The following is a 19,086-nucleotide window of genomic DNA, read 5'->3' on the forward strand; positions in this document are numbered from 1 at the left end:
TTCCTGTCATTCTGCTACAATTACAGAAAAAATTTTTACAAAACTTGTAGAAAATTAAATTTTCTACAAAAAGGTCTCTTCAATTTTTTCGTAACTCCAATACTTTTCGAGATAATCCACTTTATGCTTCACCAAGGTCACTAATACTTAAATTACCATTAGTAATATTAACTAGACTTCCCGGGTTCGAATCTCGGTTACAGTTTTTTTTTTTTTTTTTTTTTTTTATATATATACTAAAAAAGCTGGTATAAATATAACATGAAGAAATTCATAAATCAAATATCCTTTATAATTTTTTTTATAAAAAAAATAACTTATTTTTATTCTTTTGACTTACAACTCTTAAGAGTATTAAGTGATATTAAAATTTCCAAAGCAGCTTACAAAAAGAAGTTAAGCTGCAAAGTAAACTTTTTTTACCGATACGATAATTGACTAAGTAGCGACCGAGTATTTTTGAAAAAACATTTTATTTTAAATTCAATAAACCGATTTTTACAATAAAATTCAATTTTACAAAAATCTTTTAATTCTAAATTATCTTATTATTATTCTATCTCTGAAAAAAAAGTTAGTACACTTTTAACGATCAATGGAACAAGCAATACCATCAAAACTTTTTTATCAATTTTATTTCTCCGAACAAAGGATCATATATAACACACTAGACATAGGGTGGATTTGACCTCGTGTTTCCGATCTTATTTTATTTATTTTTCAACTTTTCTTTTTTTATATTTATTTCTATAAAGATGTTTTGTCTAGTCTGTTTTATTTTTTCCTCCGTGATCTTGTCTAAAAAGTCTTCTGGTATTGACAACTTTTTCCTTGAGTATCCGACAACTGTACCAGTTCTTGCTCATCTCTTCTTTTCCTGTCCACTACAGCCATTTCTTGCTTCTAGTATTTCTTCGGGCTTTCTTTTGTGGAAGTAATGCATCTCAAACTAAATTTTCTCTGTCATTTTATTTACCCTGCAATAAAGTATTAAGCACTAAGTAATTGATCATACGGTCTAACATATAAAGCAAATACTGCTGTTTTTTATTATTATTGAAAAATATTTTAATAAATAAATAAAAATTAGTTCAGTAATAAAAAAAAAAAAAAAAAAAAAATAATGGCTCCAGGGGGGATCGAACCCTCGACCTTCGCGTTATTAGCACGACGCTCTAACCAGCTGAGCTATGGAGCCTTTGATATCAGGCCAAGTGCACAGTGGAGTACTTGTAGGTAGGAATTCTACGGTAGAGTATAGTGTATTGAATAGATGTAATATACATGAAAAATACGAACAAAAATTGTAGGAAGATTTTTTTTTAATTTATGAGTGGTTCCTGTAATGATATAGGAATCATTATTATACTATAGGAATGGTTCTCATACTATAATAGCAATGGTTTCTCCGAAAGTCTAGAATAGTTCCTATAATCGTGTAAAAATGGTTTTCCATTAAAATATAGCAATGGTTTTATAAATTATAGGAATGGTTTCTATTATAATATAAAAATGGTTTTCGCAGTATCACAAGAATGGTTACTGTAGGATTATAAACATGGTGTTCATACTATCATAGCAATGATTACTCTAAATAGTATAGGAATGGTCCCTACAATAGTGTAAAAATGGTTCTCATTATATTCTAAGAATGGTTCTGCTACTATCATAGAAATGGTTCCCATATTAATGTAAAATATGATTCCTATATAATTATTTTATGAATGGTTTTCATTACACTGTAGTGATAATTCCCATTGTATTATAAGAATGGTTCCCATTATAGTATAGTTATAGTTGTCATAATATTCTAGGAATTTTTTCCACAAATAGTATAGGAATAATTTTTATCTTAGTTTAGAAAATTATTTCCATAATGTTATGGTAGTTATTCTCATACTATTATAAAAATAGTTCCTATAATGAAATGATAATTTTTTTTTAAATTATAAATTATACAAAAAAATTTTTTATAATCACGAAAGAAGTTTTTTATGATTTTAGACGAGGAATTTTTTATTTAATTATATTCAAGAGTATAGCTATACGACAATTCAAAACTTTAATTTGAAAAAAATTTGTTTTTAATTGCATTCCATTGATTTTTTTTTTATTTTAAAGTTATATAATGAAAATAATTAAGTATACGACCGCGCGGAAAATAACAAAAGTTTGTGTAAAGTGTTGAATTAAAAGTAAAATACGGTGATTGAGTAAAATGAAAAATAAGTCCGATGAAAGAGCTTTTTTGCAGGTTTCAGGTTCGCAAGAAATAAAACACAAATGGAAGAGTCTTGCTCTGCGGTTGAAAGTCGGCGTCTGTTTTATCTGTATCAGTTTTAAGTCGAAAAACAACCAGTTTTGTTAACAGAAGCTTTGTTTTTATTTGTTATACTCGGTACTTTTCTTACCGCAGAGTATTTTTTAATCTTTTAAAAGGAACTGATGCTGTTTTTGTTTGCTTTCTGGATATTTTTTCAGGGGGAGGTTTGTTTATTCTTATACTCAATTCAGTATTCATTGATCCTTGGGGAATGTTTGGAAGTTTGTTTGAGTTCTTTGTTGAGGGCGCTGAAAGTTGAGGTAAAAATGATATGTGATACATAGTTTCGAAGCTGAGAGATCCTAGATTGAAGTTATGTAGCCGAAGACATTAAAAAAAATTTTTTTTGTAAATGTTTTTGAGCCTTAAAAATTAAAAATAGGGTTTTCTAATTTTTGCTCCTAATTGAGAGCGCTGAAAATTAAGGAAAATTTTAAGGTAAAAATTAAGTATGATGCATAATTTTTAACCTTAGAGACTCATCTTTCAACTTCTATAGCCGAAGACGAAAAAAAATTTTTTTGTAATTTTTTTTAAGCTTCAAAACTTAAAAACAAAATTTTTTGAGTTTTGCTTCAAATTGAGGGCGCTGAAAATTAAGGGAAATTTTAAAATAAAAATTAAGTATGATGCATAACTTTAAAGCTAACAGAGTCTATTTTAAGATACTTCAGCCGAAGACATGAAAAAAAATTTTTGAAAATGTTTTTTTGAACCTCAAAAATTAAAAACAGAATTTTTTGAATTTTTCTTTGTAATTAAGGGCGCTGAAAATTAAGGAAAATTTAAAAGTGAAAATTAAATTTGATAAATGAATTTAAAGCTTAAAAAGCTTTTTTTTTAGTCCCTTAGCCGAAGACATGAAAAAAAATTTTTGAAAATGTTTTTTTGAGCCTCAAAAATTAAAAACAGAATTTTTTTATTTTGCTTCTAATTGAGGGCGCTGAAAATTAAGGGAAATTTTAAAATAAAAATTAAGAATAATGCACGAATTTAAAGCTTTAAAATCCTATTTTAAAATCACTCAGCCAAAAACATTAAATAAAAGTTTTTTAGAGCTTCAAAAATTAAAAACTGAATTTTTTGAATTTTTCTTTCTAATTAAGGGCGCCGAAAATAAAGGAAAATTTTTAAATAACAATTAAGTATGATCCAAAAAATTTGAAGCTTGAAAAGTCTATTTTAAGATCCTTTAGCCAAAGACATAAAAATAATTTTTTTGTAATTTTATTTGAGCCTCAAAAATTAAAAACAGAATTTTTTAATTTTTACTTCTTGATTAAGGGCGCTGAAAATAAATAAAAATTCAAGGGTTAAAATTAAGTTTAATAAATTATTTTGAAACTTAAATACTCAGCTTTTAGCTCCTATAGCCGAAGATATAAAAAAAAATTTTTTTTTATTTCCAAAGTTGAAAAGAAAAATTTAAATTCTCTCTTCTAGTTTTCCAACCTTTATCCAATAATTCATTCCCCGAGAAAAAGAAATACAAAATCCGATTATGAATGATTCAGATGTTGACTTGTAATAAATAATACAACCCATTCGATTATTATAAAACAAACGGCTTGGTAATCTCATCGCCCCGAAATATATAAATAAAAGCATAAATCACCTACTCCCGTTTCCCTTTCGATAAAAAAATAAAGGGACGAGTAGAGTTAAACGCTCCCTATTTTATAACTTAATATCAACACTATCAGAACATTGCTCGCGATAAATAAAATTCTAGGGACATTTAACGTCTAGACTGTATCAATACTTTCGGTATTGGTGTTTCTCACAATCTCAAATCTTCAATATTGAATAAAACAAACTTTTACTGAAGAAACTTTAGCTATAACTCAGCAATTCGCACATTTTTTTTTGTAATAATTCACAACAGGGTAAAAAAACCAAATATTGACCAGGCAGAATAAGAGTTTAATTTTTAAAAAGTCTAGTGTTTTAATTTTATATTCAGGACGTAGTTATTAATTTTTAATTATACTTGAAAAAAAATTTTAGCATGCACAGAAATATACCGAATTTTTAAAATAAAAAGAAAATAAGTTTAGGTAGAGATATCAGAAAGTTATTCAAACTGGTAATTATAACTTAACCTCGCCGTCTTTAGTACCTAATTTTATCATCAATTTATATTAAATCAATAACTTTATAATCAATAAATAAGAATTGTCTGAATAATAAAATATCAAAGATTAATTATTAAAAATTAAACTGACAAAAATGATATTAATAATTAAAATAATGGGTCTGGTAAATAATATGTGTTTTTAAATAATCTAATGTACCTAATATTAGTATCCTTTCGGGCATTCATTTAAATATCATTCAATCGTACTGTTATTAAATATCGTTTCCCAAAGTCATAAACTACTGTTTATTTAATCAGATTAATATAATATTTAATAAACGATTTGTTTAATTACTACAAAACTTATATAGATTTAAAGATTTAAAAAAACAAACGTACTATTGTAGATTTAAAATAAAAGTTATCTATAAGTTTTATAAGGATAATACTACTAGTCAGTATTTAGAGCATACAAGGTCAGTATTTAATAAGTAATGGTCAATATTTTGAACTATCGGCTGTAACATTAATTATTACAATTATCTTTTTATTTTTATATATTTAATAAAAAAAAGTATTATATTTTGCAAGTTAAAACTATAAAAAAAGAAAAACACTTGTTTCAGTTCATAAACTCTTCCAATAAATTTACAAATAATTTATTTATCTTAATTTTATTTAAACTGGTCTATATTTAGAACCTTTACCCCAATACAATGATATAATTACTAGCTGTGATGATTGAATGATTTTTCGGTGCAGTTGCATGTCTAAGTAATCAACAGACTCGATAGAGTCTGGCGCCAAGTTCCGTTCTCAAGCCAGACTACCGAGTGTGTATATACCGTAAGCAGAACGGTTTTTTGAAGTTACAAATTTTTTTACAAATTTATTTTGATTTTTTTTTTTTTATATGATATTTTATAATAGTAGTTCATGCTTTTTATTACGCGTATTACTTGATTATTATCAATTATCTTTATAATTTCTATTTAAAATTATTAAAAATAATCAGCACAAGCTATAGCGACCTAGATTTTTAGATTTTAACTTTTTTTTTGTGTAAAAAGCAGACGGCCAGAGACTAAATAATATAAGAATGCATGCTAATCTTATAATAGATGGAAAACTACAGTGAAAAAAGACATTTAACAGTTTACAATTACACACGCCAGGCAGCGCAAGAATAGTATATTACACACCTAGGGAAGTAAAGTAAGAAATGTCTCAGATCACATGTAATTTTTGTCCGAGGCGAAGCCGAGGTCAACAAACATGTGATCTGAGGCTTTCTTATTTACTTCCCGTGGAGTGTATACTATTTTTTTGTCCGACGAAGGCGGAAAGCGGCAACTTTGTTTAGCGCAGCGGGACGAAAGTTGCCACTTTCCGCCCGGAGGGCAAAAATAACTTTTACATGAACTATAGCTTAAAGGGGATAGTTTGCCACCGGGAATGTATTAAATTAAAATTGTCAATTTTTATTATAATTGCCCCGCTTTTCAGACTTCTATCTCGATGGGGGTCCGGCCGAGACCGGAAGGGGACTCCAGGCTGATCGGTATATTAAGTTTGGCAGAATAAGTTTGGCGGTATTACATACTTTTTCAGCCTGGAGAGTAATGCGGCGATGGGCCGACTTTGGGGAAACTGCACGCATTTGCCTGTGCCCCACCGGTAGCACAGGGCTTGGGGAAACCATCGAAAAACCCAAACTTGTACAGCCCGGCGTGAGTTACGAGCACCGATGTTCACTGAAAATTAAATTTCAGCTCACACCGGGATTCGAACCCACGCCTCACCAGTCCCAAGCAAGCATGACAAGCATTATACCGCTTAGCCATGGGACTGGCTTTTATTATAATTACAAAAAATACTGAAATCCGAGCAAAAACAGTTTCACTGTAAAAAAAATCGCGCCAAGTCCACGTTCATAAGACTATTAAGAAAAAAAAATTTTATTTCTTTACAAAAAGATATAAAATAAAAAATTAAAAAATCCAAGTAACCGATATGGTTGTATATGATTTTCGGAAATTAAAAAAAATTTTTTTATAAATTTAAAAATTAAAAGAAACCAATTTTGGAACGTACTTGGTGTGCATGATTGTGTACTTTAATTTTTTTTAAAAGTCCTAGTAGATAGATTTTAGGAATTTCATAAAAAGTGAAATATTTTGTAACCACGCACACTAAATACGTTCCAAAATTGTTTCTTTTAATTTTTAAATTTACAAAAAAATTTTTTTTAATTTCCGAAAATCATTTACAACCATATCGGTTACTTGATTTTTAATTTTTATTTTATATCTTTTGTAAAGAAATAAAATTTTTTTTTTCTTAATAGTCTTATGAACGTGGACTTGGTGCGATTTTGCTCGGATTATAATTACAAAATACTGAAATCCGAACAAAACAGTTTCACTGTAAAAAATCACGAAGTCCACGTTCATAAGACTATTAAGAATTTTATTTCTTTACAAAGATATAAAATAAAAATTAAAAATCCAAGTAACCGATATGATTGTATATGATTTTCGGAAATAAAAAAAAATTTTGTTGTAAATTTAAAAATTAAAAGAAACAATTTTGGAACGTACTTGGTGTGCGTCATTGTGTACTTCAATTTTTTTTTTAAAAGTCCTAGTAGATAGATTTTAGGAATTTCATAAAAAGTGAAATTTTTCGTAACCACGCACACTAAATACGTTCCAAAATTGTTTCTTTTAATTTTTAAATTTACAACAAAATTTTTTTTAATTTCCGAAAATCATATACAACCATATCGGTTACTTGGATTGTTTAATTTTTTATTTTGTATCTTTTTGTAAAGAAATAAAATTTTTTTTTCTTAATAGTCTTATGAACGTGGACTTGACGCAATTTTTTTACAGTGAAACTGTTTTTGTTCGGATTGATAGTTTCCGTGATTGCATTTCCCGGCTAAACATCTGTCATGTATGGATTAATTTTATTATAAGTATTCTTTTTTTCGATGAGTGAAGCTTTAATTAAGAGAGTTTGATGTATTTTTGATGAGTTTTTATGTAATTCATCATTTTTTGATCATTGAGTTTAATTAAAACGTTCGGAGCGTAACCTTTTGATAATTTAGGGATTTTAATTTGGAATCTTTATCTAAATAAAAAACTGGTCTAAATTTGGAAGATTTACTTAAGGGGCATTTTATGCCAAGTGAGAAAATGACTAAATTTAAAAAATTTCTCTAATTCATTCTAATTTAGTCCTAATTTATAATTATAAATCTATATTTTACTTATTTGTAAAGAAAATTTTTTTTAATCAATAAGAAAATCGATTTTTCTCTCCTAGTAACTTTTCGGCCGTACTAACTTGTTTCCGGGTTAAATGTTGTTTTAATAGTTTTAACAACAAATTCATTTTATGTTTGTTGTTAACTAATATATTTATTATTATAGTTTTAAAAATAAATTTTTTTATATTCGTTATTAATTAACACCTAAGTTTATCAAGATCGCGTTGTCAGCATGCTAAATCCTTTATTTGTGTTTTTTGATTAGTTTTTTTTAATTATCCTAAATAATTTATAGTTAAATATATAAACAATAATGTTTCTAAAGTTAAAATAATGTAAAAGCCTTTTTAATAAACAACTTGATGTTGTCATTTCGTACTTGTCCCACCATGGTCACAAATGCCTATCCCACCAGTCGCAATAAAAAAATTTTTTTAATTGTTTCTACGTAGGTAATCAGTCTAATTCTTCATAATATTGAATGTTTGTAGGATAAATTTTGTATTGAGAGGGAAGTATTTTTTAAAAGTTTAGTGTCTGAATTGAAATTCGACTTTAAGTATACCTTTGGTAAGAGAGAAGGATTTTTCGATGTCCCACCAGTCAAACTCAGTCAAATGATAATTACAAGAAACTTAAAAAGTAATGGAGGTTTTTGACAAAGGGATGTTGTTAATTAGTTATTCTTCTATATTATAAGATAAAATTTACTATTGTATAAGTTTCAATCACATAATTATAAAATTGATGGAATTCTAGAGTCAAATGTCCCACCAGTCACTACACTGTAAAAAGAGCGGTGTTAAAAATGGACTTATTTTAACACTGCGCGGTGTTAAAATAAAATAACACCGGCGTAACTTTTCCGGTGTTAAAATACCGGTGTTAAATCAGTGTAAAACGGAGTAATACCAGTGTAAAAGAGGAGTAACCATTCTATTTAAAATATCAAGATTATAAAATCTATAAAACATAATAAAATTTAGTTTTTAAATTAAAAAAATAAATAGAAATTATATTAAAGTAGTATTCATTACACTGGCCCACAAAAAAAAAGTGGTCAGTAATTTTAACCAGACCTATCTTTATGTATTTTGACGAGCTAAATCCGAATCTGAAGTCAGTTTTGCCCGTACACCCTCAAAAAAAATTACAAAAAACCGAAAAAAAAGCAAGAAATCATGAAAAATCGAAATTATCGAGATGAAAAAAATTTTTTGGATTCAGATTGAGTATGATTATTATGTACTTTGTTCCACTGAATTTGAATCTGAAGTTTTCTTGTCCTATTGACGTTTTAAAATTTTAAAAAAATCTCAAAAAATAAAAAAAATCGAGAAAATTGCAGTTTTAAATATGAGAAAAAATCTATTAATCACGATTGTTAATGACTCAGGTGCATTTTAATGGATAAAATCTGATCTTAGAATTGAAATATTCACAAAATTTTAAAATCTATAAAAAATGAAGTATAAGTAGAATGAAGAGAATGATGACTGCAGTTTTTCGCAATTTTTTGCCTTTTTTTGGGGTTTTTTGCATTTTACTCATAATTTTGAGGGTGTGCGGGCAAAACTGACTTCAGATTCGGATTCAGCACGTCAAAATACATAAAGATAGGTAGGTCCCGTCAAAAGTACAGACCACTTTTTTTTTGTGGGCCGGTATAATTTTTATGATTTTTACTGAAATAAACAAAATTGTGCCTATAAAAGTTAAGAAAAAAATGTATGACATAAAAAAATATAAAAAGTCTATGAGTATCATCCAGAACAAATTTTAATTTCGGTTTGTAGTTATTTAAATTGTTACCTATGTAATACAGACTTTGTTTAAAAATTATACAATTTTACACCGACCATTTCAATAATTAATAGTTTTATGAATTAATGAATATACTGCCCAATAGTAGTAATTTAGTGAATAAAAGTATTCACAGAGTAAAATATCTTCAACATCAAAAAATATTTTAACACCACTTTAACACCGGAAAAAAATATTTACACCGCTTTCGGTGTTGGAATTTAACACCGCATATTTTAACACCTACACTGCTTTAAACTTACCCCGGTTTTTTTTACAGTGTATGGAATGCCTCTTAATAAATTTTTGCAAAAAAGTTTTAACTTAAAGATCATCGAAAAATTCATTTAAAATTAAAGCGGCGGGAATTAAGCACAAATCATGATAATTCTCTGTACCTGACATTTGAAGATTCAACACCTCGCGTTTGACTAATTTTGTTTAAGCACAAGTGCTTCTGTTCACTTGACACTCTCATCATATAAATATAATGAGAGGAGGAGAAAGGAGGGATAAATATCTGGCGAATTTACGGCGTACATATTACGGTACACATTATTATGAATGACTGTGCTGTACTCTTGCAGCTCGAGCGTGTATAACAGAATTAGGAAACAATATTTCTGACTAACAATAGTCTTTACTACTTCGAGTGTAATCACATTATATTTTAATTAAATCTTGCTGGTAAGTAATTATTTTGAATTTAGATACCGCTTGAGAGATAACAGTCTTCTTTAACAAATAAAGAAAAAAAATATAATTAATGTTTTTATCAAAGTTAAGGTTCCAAATCAAAAATTCTTAATTATAAAAAATTACGCTCCGCAAGTTTTAATTAAACTCAATGATAAAAAAATGATGAATTACACAAAAAATCATCAAAAATACAACAAACTCTCTTAATTAAAGCTTCACTCATCGAAAAAAAGAATACTTATAATAAAATTATTTCATACATGATAGATGTTTAGCCAAGAAGTGCAATCACAGAAATTATCAATTACTTAAACGTGCAACTGCACCGAAAAATCATTCAATCATCACAGCTAGTAATTATAACATTTTATTAGGGTGAACGTTCCAAATATAGACCAGTTTAGACAAAGTGAAGATAAATAAATTATTTGTAAATTTATTGGAAGAGTTTATGAGCTGAAACAAGTGTTTTGCTTTTTTATAGTTTTAACTTGCAAACTATAATACTTTTTTTTATTAAATATATAAAAATAAAAATATAATTGTAATAATTAACGTTACAGCCAATAGCTCAGAATATTGACCATTACTTACTAAATACTGACCTTGTAAGCTCTAAATACTGACTAGTAGTATTATCCTTATAAAACTTATAAATAACTTTTATTTTAAATCTACAGTAGTACGTTTGTTTTTTTAAATCTTTGAATCTTTATAAGTTTTGTAGTAATTACACAAATCGTTGATTGGATATTATGTTTATCTAATTAAATAAATAGTAGTTTATAACTTTGGGAAAAGATATTTAATAACAGTTCGATTGAATGATATTTAAACGAATGCCCGAAAGGATACTAATATTGACATTAGATTATTTAAAAACACATATTATTCACCAGACCTGTTATTTTAATTATTAACATCATTTTTGTATCTTTAATTTTTAATAATTGATATTTTATTATTTAGACAAATTCTTATTCATTGATTATAAAGTTATCGATTTAATATAAATTGATGATAAAATTAGGTACTAAAGACGGAGAGGTTAAGTTATAATTACCAGTATGAACAACTTTTTGATATTTCTACGCAAAATTATTTTTTTTTTATTATAAAAATTCGGTATATTTCTGTGCATACTTAAATTTTTATTTAAAGTACTAATTAAAAATTAATATTTACGTTCTGAATATAAAATTAAACCATTAGATTGTTCAAAAATTAAGCTCTTATTATCCTGCCTAGTCAATATTTGGATCTTTTTCCTCTTCCTCGGAAATACGTAGCAATTTGAAATCAGAAACAATATTTGCACAGAAAAAATCCATCGACAATTACTGTAATTAGAAGTGCTCTAAAAAAACAAATGTTTAATTAAACGGAGGATTTTTTTAACTTGAGAACTTTCCGAACAATACCTATTAATTAATCTTATAATTAATTATGCTAATAACTATACAGATAATCTTTTGTGAAAACTAGTGTACTGAATAATGCACGTAACAGAGGATTAAACTTTACGCTGGGACAAAGTTACTCAACTAGAGCGTTTGAATCCATCTGTCAGTTCTCACCCTCAGAATGTCGAAAAATTTAAGACTTTAGGACTTTATAGATGTTAGGGAAGAGAAAGTCTATAAAATAAAAAAAAAATCATTTTTAGTAGTATTTGGTGCAAGGTGTAGTATTTGGTGCAAGGTTGACTTTTTGTAGGCATGCATTTAAATTTTACTTCTGAAAAGAAAAAAGCTATAAAATATGAAAAAAAAAAAAAAAATAAATAAATGTCGGAAATATAAGGCGTAATATATAAAAAAATATTCTTACTATTAAGGTAAAGTACCCAGTACTTGAACACTTATAAAAATGGGACCAGTACTTGAACACGCTTTTCGAATTGTTGTAATACAAAATCCGTATATTTATTATGACTAATATGTGCATGTTATAATTATTCAATGATACAGTAATTGATTTCTGTAAGTTTTTTCAATTATAAATCAAAATAATTTTATTTTTGTTAACTTAAAAGTTGACGTGTCAAGAATAGCCGATAGATGCTATTTTTTTTCATGAAAAAGGTACTAAACCGTAAACCGAACTATCAGTAAAAAAAACGGTATATTATCATTTTAAGCAAAAAAAATTGTACCACCCAATGAAATAGTTTTTTCTAAATAATACAAATTTTTTTCAAAGACATAAACTATAATTTTTATATTTAATTTTAGCGTCTAACTATACCTCCAAATTTTCAAAGCGGTACCCAGAACTTGAACAAGCTGGGGCCGTATAATTTTAACAGCACTCTAATCTCTAATAGGTTTATAGACTAGTGATCAGCATTGTCATTTGTATTGATTACTACAAATTGAATAAGTTTTATAGCTAAAAATTAGTGTAGTTAAAAATTATTGAACGTTTTGAATTGAGTTTTTTTGATTTACACTTGAAAATTTGCTTTGTCATTCATAGAAAATATAATTAAAAAATTAAATACAAATATTTCTCATTTTTAAATGAACATATTAAATATTCATAGTATTATTTTGAATATTAATCAATAATATGTTATAATTTTTTAGATATTTCAATAAAACGTATACGTTTAAAATTTTTGGTGTGCCTATTGCCATATATTTTATCATTTCAACTACTGCTCCCGGAGTGTTCAACTACTGTGGCTTGTCAGAATTGATTGTTCAACTACTACTCTTTTCATAGTCTATCTTATAAAAACGTTGTCAAAATATAAATATTCAATTATCTGCGTTATTTTGCGCGTCAATCAATTTAAAATTGTTTATATTTTCTTGAAAATCACTAATTCAAACTAATAATTACATCTTTATATATTAAAAGTAGGGTAAAATACGTTTTACTTTGAAATCTGTTCAACTACTGGGTACTTTACCTTTTATGATATAAAGTGATTTTGCCCGATTTTTTATGAAAAAATATATTTATAGCAACGTATTCCATATTTTTTGATTATATTATTCTTATATACTTTCTAACTATAAATTAATAATATATTGTAACATATATTGTAAACCAAATATTTATAGTACATCCCACAAAATATATGTCACGATACATGTTATATTGTGATTCGGAATAATTAGTAATATTGCTTATCACAATATATTATTGTTGATCGACCTAAAATGGTCAGCAAGGGACAGACTAATTTATACGGGTAGACATTTATTTTAAAGTGAACCGGCTACTCACCGTAATATCTATTTTTCTTTCCTGATACAACAATTATTTTTGTCATATATGGAACAATATATTGTGTCGTATAAGTAGAAAATATATTTTGAAATATATGACTCAATATAATCTTCCGTATATGAAGAAAGTATATTTCCAATTTAATAATTAATTTACACAGAAAAAAAGGTTCACTTGAGACAAGAAAATATTTTTCTTCCTAATTATTTTCTTGAGCAAAAAAAAAATTTTTTTTTGACACTGAAAATTTTACTTATTTCAACAAAATTAATTCTCTTGCTTTAAGAAATACGTATCTTGATCCAAGAAAATTTATTTAAGTCAAGAAAATCATGTTTTTTTTTTAGAAAATTCAGCCTCTTGCTCCAAAAAATTTAGTTCTTGATAGAAGTAAATTTTCTTGTCTTGAGAAAATTTCTCTCTTGCTCCAAAAAATTAAATATAAAAATAGAAGTAAATTTTCATTAATATTTTTATTGATTAACATATCAAATAGGAAGATCAAATTATATTTTATCATTTTTTTTCATTCAATATGTATAATTGCACGCTAAAATAATATAAAATGGGTATCAAATATTCAAGTGAAAAATTTTCTCAAGGCGAGAAAATTTTTTTCTCAGCTGAAGTAGGTGGCGCTGCTTCCCTAAAGTATCTAAAAATCTTGATCAAATATAAAAATTTATTGTATCAAGTATTTATCATAATTTGAATTAAGAGAAAATTACTTCCACCAAGAATAGAATTTCAAGAAAAATTTTTACTTCGGCCAACACAACTTCGGTCTTCTTTCGGGCATCCGAAAATTTTCTTGAGCCAAGAATTTTGTTCTCCAGTCAAGAAATTTTTCTTTCTGTGTACGACAAAAAATTTATGGAACAACTTAGTTAAATTGACTATATATGTGATCTGATATTAACGATATATTTTACATATATTTTCTCCAAATATGTTATTTTCATATCAGAAAAAAAAATTTTTTGTATGTTATATTAGTACAGCATCGAGATATATGTGAATATTCTTGCGAAAATCGTTGATGAAAAAGACATATAAAAGGTTTTTGTCTGGTAAAAAATAAGAAAAACATATATATTATTAAAGTTAATAGAACGGGATAATTACTGGTCATACAAAATAAAACGTTCATTTTTATTATTGACATAACAGTTATTATTATTGACGCGCTCTACTTCCAGACGCAGACGATGTGCTCACACATAAAAGCGAATTTAAAACAAACCGAGTGCTATTTTTATTGCCGCTATTTAACTCACGGTTACTTCAACAAAAGTCGTTTCGACGTTAAGCGCCAGAATAAATAATAAAAATTTTAATATTTTTTATAATATTTTAATATAACATATTAAATATTATTCTCTTCGGATAGTAAAAGTATGAATTATTAATGTCCTCGGAAAACAGAGTTATAGAAAAAATTACGACGCTTGTGAGTGAAAAAGATGGAACAGATATGCGGAGTCCAGAATTCGATTCCCGAGAGAGGTGGAAGAAAAAAATTTTTTGTCTGGTATTTTGTTTTGGGGAAGGAAAATATATGATGCCGTCGAAGTCAATTTCCAAAGGAGAATATCATGTGAAGCCAAGCTTTGGGCTTCTGGTTTAATAACTGAACTCTGGTATAACTATTATATCGATATGGGTGTTTGTGTGAGTGTATGTTGGCGGGTAATAGGTTAGAGGTTGAGAAATATGAGAGGGTTAAGAGGTGGCTCTTAACCACGTACGAAGTTAAGTAGTTTCTATCTCATTAGAGGAAAAAAATGTTGTATTTTTTATTTTTTGAATGTGTGTGAAAGATTATGTATATTTATGTTTTTAAATATATAATTTAGTTGTTTATGTGATTAGGGAAAATTATATAGCAGCAACGATAATGAAAACAATAACAATAATATCAATAAGAATAGAAACAGAAATAGTAACAACAAGAACAAAAATAAAAAAGACGAACACCAAGAACAAGAACTAGAACAAAAACAACAAGAACAGAAAGAACAAAAAGAAACAACAAGAACAACAACAGGAACAAAAACAATAACAATAACAAGAACAAAAACAATAACAATAACAAGAACAAACAGAACAAGAACAAGAACAAAAATAACAAGAACACGAATAGAAACAATAACAAGAATAATAACAATAACAAAAGCAATAACGAGAACAACAAGGTCAATAAGAACAAGAACAATAACAACAAGAACAAGAACAATAACAACAAGAACAAGAACAATAACAACAAGAACAAGAACAGTAAGAACAAAAACAAAAGTAATCACAATACGAACAAGAAGAACAAGAACAAATACAATCACATCAAGAACAAAAATAATAACAATAACAAAAACAAGAACAAGAACATAAACAATCACAATAATAAAAACAATAACAATAACAAGAACAACAAGAACAAAACGAACAAGGTCGATAAGAACAAGAACAAGAACAACAAGAACAAGAACAAAAGCAATCACAAAACGAACAAGAACAATAACAAATACAACAACACAAACAATAACAAGAACAACAAAAACAAAAACATTCACAAAATGAACAAGAACAAAAACAAAAACAATCACAACAAGAATAAAAAAAAACAACAAGAGTAAGAACATCTACAATCATAACAAGAATAAAAAGAGCAAGAACAAGAACAACAAAAACAAGAACAATAGGAACAAGAATAAGAACCACAAGAACAAAAACAAAAATAAGAACATTAACAACGTCAGTGGAACCAACATGAACATTAACAATAACAAAAATAACAAGAATGTTCACAAAACAATGGAACTGACAAGAATATTAACAATAATAAAAACAAAGCTAAGAACAAGAAGACAAACACATACAACAACAGTGAAAACAACAAGAATATTACTAACAACCATGGAACCAACAAAAACAATAGCTACAACAATAAGAATAATACCACCAATATGAATGAAATAATAACAAATATATTAATTGAAACTATACCAAGAAGAAGAAGAAGAAGAAGAAGAAGAAGAAGAAGAAGAAAAACGACAATAACATAAGCAAGAAAAATTAACAAAAACAAGATCAAGAAAAATAACAACAACAACAAAAAAAACTTCTAAACAATAATAGTAATAATAATAATCAATACTTTCTTTCAAGTTTCTTTGAATCATAAAAAGAATCGAATTATTATTGAGTAAAGAGCTTAACTCGACAGCGAAATAGTTTACAAACAATGAAAATAACACAAAAAGAAGAAATAAATATCTCGGGGGACATTTGCTATTGAAGATATGCATATTTTCATCTAAAAGTCACCCGAGGCAATCTGCAAGTTAAGGTTAGAATTCATCCTCCCTTTCCCTTTTTCGTCCCCTTTCTCTGAATATAGTATGTATGTTATATTATATAATGTAGAATACGGAATACGGAGTACTGGGATACCGAAAGCTCTATAAAGATCTGTCAGGACTCGAATCTCGTTGGAATACTACAATATCATATACAGATAAACATACTTGTATATAACTTTATTAAGTCCCGGTTTAATATTGCCATAGTATTCTTATTTTATATTTTATAATAATATATATTTTGTATTTATATGATTGAGAAAAAATAAACAAAAATTAGGAAAACGGTTGATCCTGAAGGCCATCCCTGCAACTTCCCGCTACTTTCATAATTAAGCGCTCCAAATTGCGTTTATTACGTTTTTGAGCTCTTCGAGCTCAAAAATATAATTTTCGTGTAGTTTTGAGCTCTCAGAGCTCAAAAGTCTGATAGAAGTTTAATAAAACGGTATTTTTTGAATTTTCAAACCGCAATAACTTTCGAATGAATGAACCGATTTTCACGTGGTTGGCGGCATTTGACGCAACCTTTCAAATTCTATGATATATTTTCAAACACAAATTGATCCGACCGGAAATTTCGGTGTAATTCGAAAAAAACACTTTTTTTCGATTTCTTTCGTCAACGATAACTCACGAACGAGTCAACCGATTTTGACCGGCTTGGTGACGATCGACGTGGTTTTTTAATGTTAAGCGCTGATTAGTTTTTGAAATTGTCAAGCCGTTTAAAAGTTATTAAAAAAAAACCACATTTAAAAAAATTTTTTTTCGCAGTTTTTTTAAGATTTCTCAAAATCTATTCGTCTAAATCGGCCCAACTTGTATTCAAAATCTAAGTTTAGTCGAACCCTTTCGAATGGCACCAACCGCGATCAAATCGGTCGAGCCGTTCAAAAGTTATGAGAGGTTTACACACACACACACACACACACACACACACACACACACACACACACACACACACACACACACACACACACACATATAGAAACCACCGCGGGAATAGTCAGGGAAGCTTCCTAAGACCTCAAAACGTCGAGATCTGATGAAAACTTAATTTTCGAAAAACGGGGTGAAAACAATAACTTCCCAATTTTTGAAAATTTTCAATTTTCTCAGCGGGAAGTTAAAAATGTTATTTTTATTGATTGAATAATTTAAAAAATTTTTAACTTCCCGCTAAGAAAATCGAAGATTTCCAAAACTTGGGAAGTTTCGAGATCCTAGGAAGCTTCCCTGACTATTCCCGCGATGGTGTTTGTATATATGGGTGTGTGTGTGTGTGTGTGTTTTTTTTTTTTTCATTATTTTTTTTTTTAAGTGGGGGGAAGGAATCCTTTTTGCGGATTCTAGCCATAGCTGTCTGGCCTGGATATGTGGCGACTCGACGCAGCGTCATACAACAACTCGACGCTAACGCCCCTACCCACTAAACCCTAAACCGCTTTCCTCTTTCCTCTAATCCCTCATGGGAACCGCCGTTAGGCATTACTTCGTGGGGGGAGGATATAGCTACTGCTCTTCCTTCTGGTAGCTAAGGTGTTATTTTACCTTTCTTCTAGTTGTTGTCATTTGCTCTTCTTCTTTCGATGGAACGCAAGTCTATGAGGACTTCTGTTGCAAATGTGCTGATGGCGTTCCAGGAGGCTCTTGATGACAACATTGCTTCTATTACTGTCTCTGGTTGAATCTTCTGGTGTAGGATACTCTCGAGTAGATCACGCTGTGGATTAAATCGTGGATACTCAAAGAAAACATGCTCCGCATTTTCAATTACTCCTGGGCAGGACGGGCACTGCGGGGAATTATCGTGTTGAAAACGGTGTAGATAAGACCGGAAGCAACCATGCCCTGATAACATCTGTGTAAAATAGTAGTTGACCTCACCGTGACTCCGGTTCAGCCAAACATGAATCAGTGGTATAAGACGGTGCGTCTACCTGCCTTTCTCTACAGTATCCCATTGGAGCTGCCAACGTGCAATGCTCTTCAGCCGTTCTTCCATCTTGAGTTCTTCAGCATTCAGTGTGGTTGATACCTTTCGATGGTAAAGGTTCCGTCTTTCTTCAACTAGAACTCTGAGGGGCAGAGTTCCGGAAATGACACATACTGCTTCTTCGGATACTGTGCAGAAGGCGCTTGCAACTCGTAGGGCACTCATACGATAGATTGGTCCTGCCTTTCTCCACGTATCTTGCTTCTCTAGTGCGTCAGCCCAAATGGATATTTCATAGGTGATCACCGATGTGACTACTGATGACAATAATAGCCTTCTGCTCTGCTTTGGGCCTCCAACTTTAAGCTT

The 19,086-nt window shown here is 28.6% G+C and overlaps 1 protein-coding gene and 1 non-coding gene across 5 annotated transcripts in view; one reads left to right on the top strand and one right to left on the bottom strand.

The window, feature by feature from the left end:
• Positions 1 to 19,086, top strand: part of LOC123264374 (cyclic nucleotide-gated cation channel beta-1-like) — a 245,303-nt gene that overhangs the window by 32,291 nt on the left and 193,926 nt on the right. The gene's annotated exons all lie outside the window — the stretch shown is intronic.
• On the bottom strand, positions 1,125 to 1,198 carry Trnai-aau. The gene has a single exon. It is a non-coding gene; the product is annotated as a tRNA-Ile (tRNA).

Source organism: Cotesia glomerata, linkage group LG4 (assembly GCF_020080835.1).
Source record: "Cotesia glomerata isolate CgM1 linkage group LG4, MPM_Cglom_v2.3, whole genome shotgun sequence".
Lineage (NCBI taxonomy): Eukaryota > Metazoa > Arthropoda > Insecta > Hymenoptera > Braconidae > Cotesia > Cotesia glomerata.